This window comes from Piliocolobus tephrosceles, chromosome 12 (genome assembly GCF_002776525.5).
Source record: "Piliocolobus tephrosceles isolate RC106 chromosome 12, ASM277652v3, whole genome shotgun sequence".
NCBI lineage: Eukaryota > Metazoa > Chordata > Mammalia > Primates > Cercopithecidae > Piliocolobus > Piliocolobus tephrosceles.
Genome location: NC_045445.1, coordinates 65,576,420 through 65,582,741, shown reverse-complemented (window position 1 = coordinate 65,582,741; position 6,322 = coordinate 65,576,420). Strand labels below are relative to the sequence as shown.

The 6,322-nt window shown below is 39.5% G+C and overlaps 1 pseudogene across 1 annotated transcript; it reads left to right on the top strand.

Annotated features, from left to right (window-relative positions):
- The first annotated feature begins 3,206 nt into the window (after nucleotides 1-3,206).
- On the top strand, nucleotides 3,207-4,318 carry LOC111536067 (annotated as a pseudogene). Its single transcript, XR_002729643.1, has one exon. The product of XR_002729643.1 is annotated as an L-lactate dehydrogenase A chain-like (transcript).
- The last annotated feature ends 2,004 nt before the right edge of the window (nucleotides 4,319-6,322 follow it).

Sequence of the window (6,322 nt, the reverse complement as noted above, 5' to 3'; positions counted from 1 at the left end):
CGCCCGTGCCCGCCTATTGCCCTCCCACTCCTAGAAAAGCCGCTCTTGGCCAGTGAGCCACGGGGCCTTCTCACAGTCCCACTGCTGTCGGGATGTCGGGACTGTGGGAAGTCCCTCGGAGAGCCCCAGGGGGGACTCTGCCGGCCTCCTTCGCCGGAGGCCAACAGACTTCTCCCCCACACCTTAGGTTACCAAAATAAACTTGCAGTTTTGCTCCTACACTTGCCTACCCGCTGGTTCTTTTGTGCCCGCTGGGCTGGTCTTAGAAAAAACAAATCACCAAGATAATTTGGGTTATTCTGTGCCTGTCAGAAAGTGACACTCTTTACTTACCACAGGTCAGAAACCCTGTACAGGGACTGTGTAGACAAAGTATGAAGTCAGTTTTCCCGAGGAGTTTTTATTGGCTCTATAAGTCAACTTTGATTATTTAAAGCAATCTGAAAGTATGCTATTCTGTTATCAGCAGTGAATCTATATGGGTTTGCAGCAACCTCAATTCTTGCCTCCTCAGAAGAAAGAATTCAACTGAGGGGCATAAGGCTGAAGAAGAGACTGAGGCAAGTTTTAAAGCAGAAGTGAAAGTTTATTAAAAAGCTTTAGAGAAGAAATGAAAAGAAAGTAAAGTACATTTGGAAGAGGACCAAGTGGACATCTTGAAGGTAAGTGCCCCATTTGACCTTAGACTTAGGGTTTCATATGCTGGCCTACTTCCAGTCTCTTACAACCCTTTTCTGGTGGGATGTCCCCGGAAGGTCGTATACCAGTTAAACTAAACTGCAGTCTGGCTCTCAGGAACTCCTACTCTTGGCGGAAGTGGATGAGCACCACATCAAGGAAACACCCCATGGGACAAAGTTATCTGCATGGCAGTCCTTGGGTACCATATCTGTCCTCTGGTGGGAAATTTCTTTCAGCAGGGAGAGACAATTGCACTGCTGAATTGTCCACCACTGCAGACACAGCTGGAGCTTTACCACAGGAGCTCAGCATGGGTACACCTATTGACAGCCTTTCTGGAACACTTCTCTTTTACTACTTCCCCACAAGAGGGGCACTCCGTAAATTCAGGATTGCATGAGGGGCAGGGTCACAATTCTTCTCTACTTGGAACATCGATATTCCTTCTGAAGTTCATGTTGTCTAGCTTCAGTTTGCAGGGCTGTAAGAAAAAACGTCTTAAGTTTTAGTGACTTCGAATTAGGAAAAATGGGGGAAAGGGAAAATAAAGGAGGATAAATGTTGAAAACATTATTTTGGAGACTTGTCGCCAGGAAAAATTTTAGGATTTAGTCTATGTTAGCTAGTATTTTGTTGAGGATTTTGCATCTATGTTCATCTATGTTATCTGATGCTTCTGTCTCATAGACTTTTGACTTTTTTCCATCATGACTTTAGATAGCTTGATGACTATATACCTTGGTTTAGCTAATTTAGTCTAAATTGTAGAAAATAATAAGCTGATAAACACTGGACAAAGCAAGAATCTAATAACCAGTGTACTATTGTTCATTTTGAAACAGTTTTTCTTTCTTCAATTTCACTGTTTTATTAAGGATAAAATCATAATAGTACCAAGTTATTTGTAAAACAACTTTTAGTCTTATTTTACTTCACTTGATGACTTGTGTAAAGTGCAGCAAGGATAATTATTTGCCATATAAGCTTTCTGTCTCTCTCTGTCTCTCGCATCAATTGGCTTTGCTGGAACCTTTTCTGCAAGGGATCTAAGTTTAGACCTTTTTAAAAGCTTCAAGCCCAGTCAAAGATTTATCTGTGCCTGAAGACATCAGTATACATTGGGTAAATTTCGCTCTTTGTGAGGCCCCTGGGATATTTGGGGTTCCTGGGCCTGTCACAAAGTGAAATTATTTATAAACCAAAGGTCAGGACCATGTCCCCAGGGCAAATTTGCATCCTCCCTATAGGACAACAGCTGATGTGATCTTGAAAATGTCACTTCCTGGTTGGAGGACAACCAACACAAAACCAGTGCACTAAACAAAAACACAACCAAGGACCCTCACAGAGTCCACTTCATACACCTGCTTCCTCCACCAGAGCAGGTGCGGGTATCCATGGCTGCAAGACCTGAAGATGGATCACATCACAGGACTCTTTGCAGACACTCCCCAGTACCAGCCTGAAGCCCAGTAGCTCCACTGGGTGGCTAGACCTGGAAGATCAAAAATTATCACTACAGTTCGTCACTCAGGAAGTCCCATTCCTAAAAGAAAAGGGAGAACACTACATCAAGAGAGCAGGCTCAGGGTCTACTCAGCAGACTTGCTCTCTGAGCCTACCCCAGTGCTAGGTTGAGCCTATTGGCCTGAGGCCCCAGACCAGCCCCAATGCCCGACTAATGCCCACAGCCGTTATCAGGCCAACAGCTGCAGACCCAGACTTTAGGTTGGCCCTTGCATATACAGAGTTCAGGCTAATCAAGCACCAAGTCAGAACCTGAGGCCCCAGGCTGTTGGCCTGTTTTAGTGTTAGGTTGGCACAACTGGCCTCAAATATTAGGTGGGCTCCTGTGGATACAGGTGTCGAGAAATTCTTCAAGCTCAAAGAAAAGGAAGCTAATTAGTAACACAAATACATATGAGAATATAAAGCTCTGGTAAAAGTAAGCAAACGGTCTAATTCAGAATATCCTAATAATGTAATGGTAGTGTTATCATATATAACAGTAGCATGAAGGTTAAAAGATTCAAACCTATTAAATAATAATAGCTATCACAATGTGTTAAGGAATACAAAATATAAAAAGACACGAGCTGTGACACCAAAAATTTAAAATATGAGTGGATGGCGGAGTAAAAATGTAGAGTATTTTTATGCAACCAAAGGTAAGTTGTCATTAGCTTGAAACAGCCTGTAATAAATACAAGATTTTTTATATAAACCTCATGGTAATCACAAAATGAAACACATAGTAAACTAACAAGAGGTAAAAATTAAGCTATCAAATTATAGTCCTAGAAATAATAACTTAATCACAAAGGAAGACAGTAAGAGCCAAGAAAAGGAACAAATGATCTACAAAATAACTAGAAAAAATTAACGAAATGGCAGTAGCAGGTCCTTACCTAGAAATAATTACCCTGGGTGCTGCAGCCGCTGCCGCCAATTCCGGATCTCATTGCTGCGTGTCCCAGACGACCGCCTGACGTGCATTCCGGATTCCTTTTGGTTCCAAGTCCAAAATGGCAACTTTCAAGGATCAGCTGATTCATAATCTTCTAAAGGAAGAACAGACTCCCCAGAATAAGATTACAGTTGTTGGGGTTGGTGCTGTTGGCATGGCCTGTGCCATCAATATCTTAATGAAGGACTTGGCAGATGAACTTGCTCTTGTTGATGTCATCGAAGACAAATTGAAGGGAGAGATGATGGATCTCCAACATGGCAGCCTTTTCCTTAGAACACCAAAGATTGTCTCTGGGAAAGACTATAGTGTAACTGCAAACTCCAAGCTGGTCATTATCACGGCTGGGGCACGTCAACAAGAGGGAGAAAGCCGTCTTAATCTGGTCCAGCGTAACGTGAACATCTTTAAATTCATCGTTCCTAATGTTGTAAAATACAGCCCGAACTGCAAGTTGCTTATTGTTTCAAATCCAGTGGATATTTTGACCTACGTGGCTTGGAAGATAAGTGGTTTTCCCAAAAACGTGTTATTGGAAGTGGTTGCAATCTGGATTCAGCCAGATTCCGTTACCTGATGGGGGAAAGACTGGGAGTTCACCCATTAAGCTGTCATGGGTGGGTCCTTGGGGAACATGGAGATTCCAGTGTGCCTGTATGGAGTGGAATGAATGTTGCTGGTGTCTCCCTGAAGACTCTGCACCCAGATTTAGGGACTGATAAAGATAAGGAACAGTGGAAAGAAGTTCACAAGCAGGTGATTGGTAGTGCTTATGAGGTGATCAAACTCAAAGGCTACACATCCTGGGCCACTGGACTCTCTGTAGCAGATTTGGCAGAGAGTATAATGAAGAATCTTAGGCGAGTGCACCCAGTTTCCACCACGATTAAGGGTCTCTATGGAATAAAGGATGATGTCTTCCTTAGTGGTCCTTGCATTTTGGGACAGAATGGAATCTCAGACCTTGTGAAGGTGACTCTGACTCCTGAGGAAGAGGCCCGTTTGAAGAAGAGTGCAGATATACTTTGGTGGATCCAAAAAGAGCTGCAATTTTAAAGTCTTCTGATGTCATAGCATTTCACTGTCTAGGCTACAACAGGATTCTAGTTGGAGGTTGTGCATGTTGTCCTTTTTATCTGATCTGTGATTAAAGCAGTAATATTTTAAGATGGACTGGGAAAAGCATTAACTCCTGAAGTTAGCAATAGGAATGGTTTGTGAAATCCACAGCTATATCCTGATGCTAGATGGTATTAATCTTGTGTAGTCCTAAACTAGTTAGTGTGAAATAGTTCTGACGCACCACTGCCAATTCTGTACATGCTGTATTTGCCCCTTGAGCCAGGTGGATGTTTACTGTGTGTTATATAATTTCCTGGCTCCTTCACTGAACATGCCTAGTCCAACATTTTTTCCCAGTAATTCACATCCTGGGATCCAGTGTATAAATCCAATATCGTATGTCTTGTGCACAATTGTTCCAAAGGATCTTATTTTGTGAACTATATATATCAGTAGTGTACATTACCATATAACATAAAAAGATCTACATATAAACAATACAACCAACTCTCCAAGTGTTATACCAACTAAAACCCCCAATAAACCTTGAACAGCGAAAAAAAAAAAAAGAAATAATTACCCTGAATGTAAATGAATTAAAATCTCTAATCAAAAGATATAGAGAAGCTCAGTGAGTAAAAAAAAAAAAAAAAACAAGACTCAACCATGTACTGCACACAAGAAACTCACTTAACCTGTAATTACACACGTAGACTAAAAGTGAAGAGAAGAAAACAGATAGTCCGTGTAAATGAAAAAAGAGAACAGTGATAGCTATGCTTATGTAAGATAAAATAAACTTTAAGTCAAAAACTGTAAAATGATACAAAAGGTTTATTATATAATTATGAAGAGACCAATTCTTCAAATAATAAAACAATTATATATGCACTCAAAATTTGAGCACATAAATACATAAAACAACTTTAAAAAGAAATGAAGCAAGATATAGACTATAAATCAATAATAGTACAGTATTTCAATACTTTCAGCAATGGAAAGATGAATACATCAGACTTATAAATGACACTTTAGACAAAATGAACTTACCAGACATATACAAAAGAATCCATTCTACAGAAGCAGAATACACACTCTTCTCAACCACAGATAGAACATTCTCTAAGATAGATTGTATGTTAGCCCACAAAACAAGTTTTAACAACTTTAAAATTTTGAAATAATGTCAAGTATCTTTTCCAACCAAAATAATATGAAACTAGAAAATATTAACAAAATAAATTTTAGAAAAATTTATAAGTACATGGAAAATAAACAACATGCTCTTGAACAACCAATGAATAAAACAAGAACTTAAAAGAAAAAATTTAAAAGTATCATGAGACAAATATAAATAAAAATCCAACTGTATTAATCTGCTTTGTGCTGCTACAAAAATATACTTGAGGCTGGGTAATTTATAAAGAAAAGAGGTTTGTTTAGCTCATGGTTCTACAGACTGTATAAGCATGGCACCAACATCTGCTTGGTTTCTAGTGAGGTCTCAGGAAGCTTTTACTCATGGCAGATGGAAAAGGGGAACAAGGCATGCCACATGGTGAGACAGCAGGCAAGAGAGATGCTATGTTCTTTTAAACAACCAGCTCTCACATGAACAAACTCATTGCTACAGACAGGGGACAAAACCATTTATGAGAGACATGCCCTCGTGGCACAACTACCTCCCACTAGGCCCCACATTCAACAGTGCAGATGACATTTCAACATGAACTTTGGAGGGGACAAACTTCCAAACTATATGAACAGTGTGCTAAAACATATAATACGGAGCGACAGCCATTCTAAAAGAATTGCTTTTATAATCTAAAAGACTATAGCAATTATTGTCTATGTAAATATAAGAACAATCTTAAATAAACAATGTAATGATACACCTCAAGTTACTAGAAAAGCAAAAGCAGACTAAGTCCAAAGTTAGTATAAGGAAGGAAGTAATAAAGATCAGGACAAAAATAAATAGAGACTGGAAAACCTATATGAAAGATCAACAAAACTAAGGATTATATCTTAAAAGACAAACAAAATCAAAATAAACAGTGTAATGATACACCTCAAGTTACTAGAAAAACAAAAGCAGAGTAAGTCCAAAGT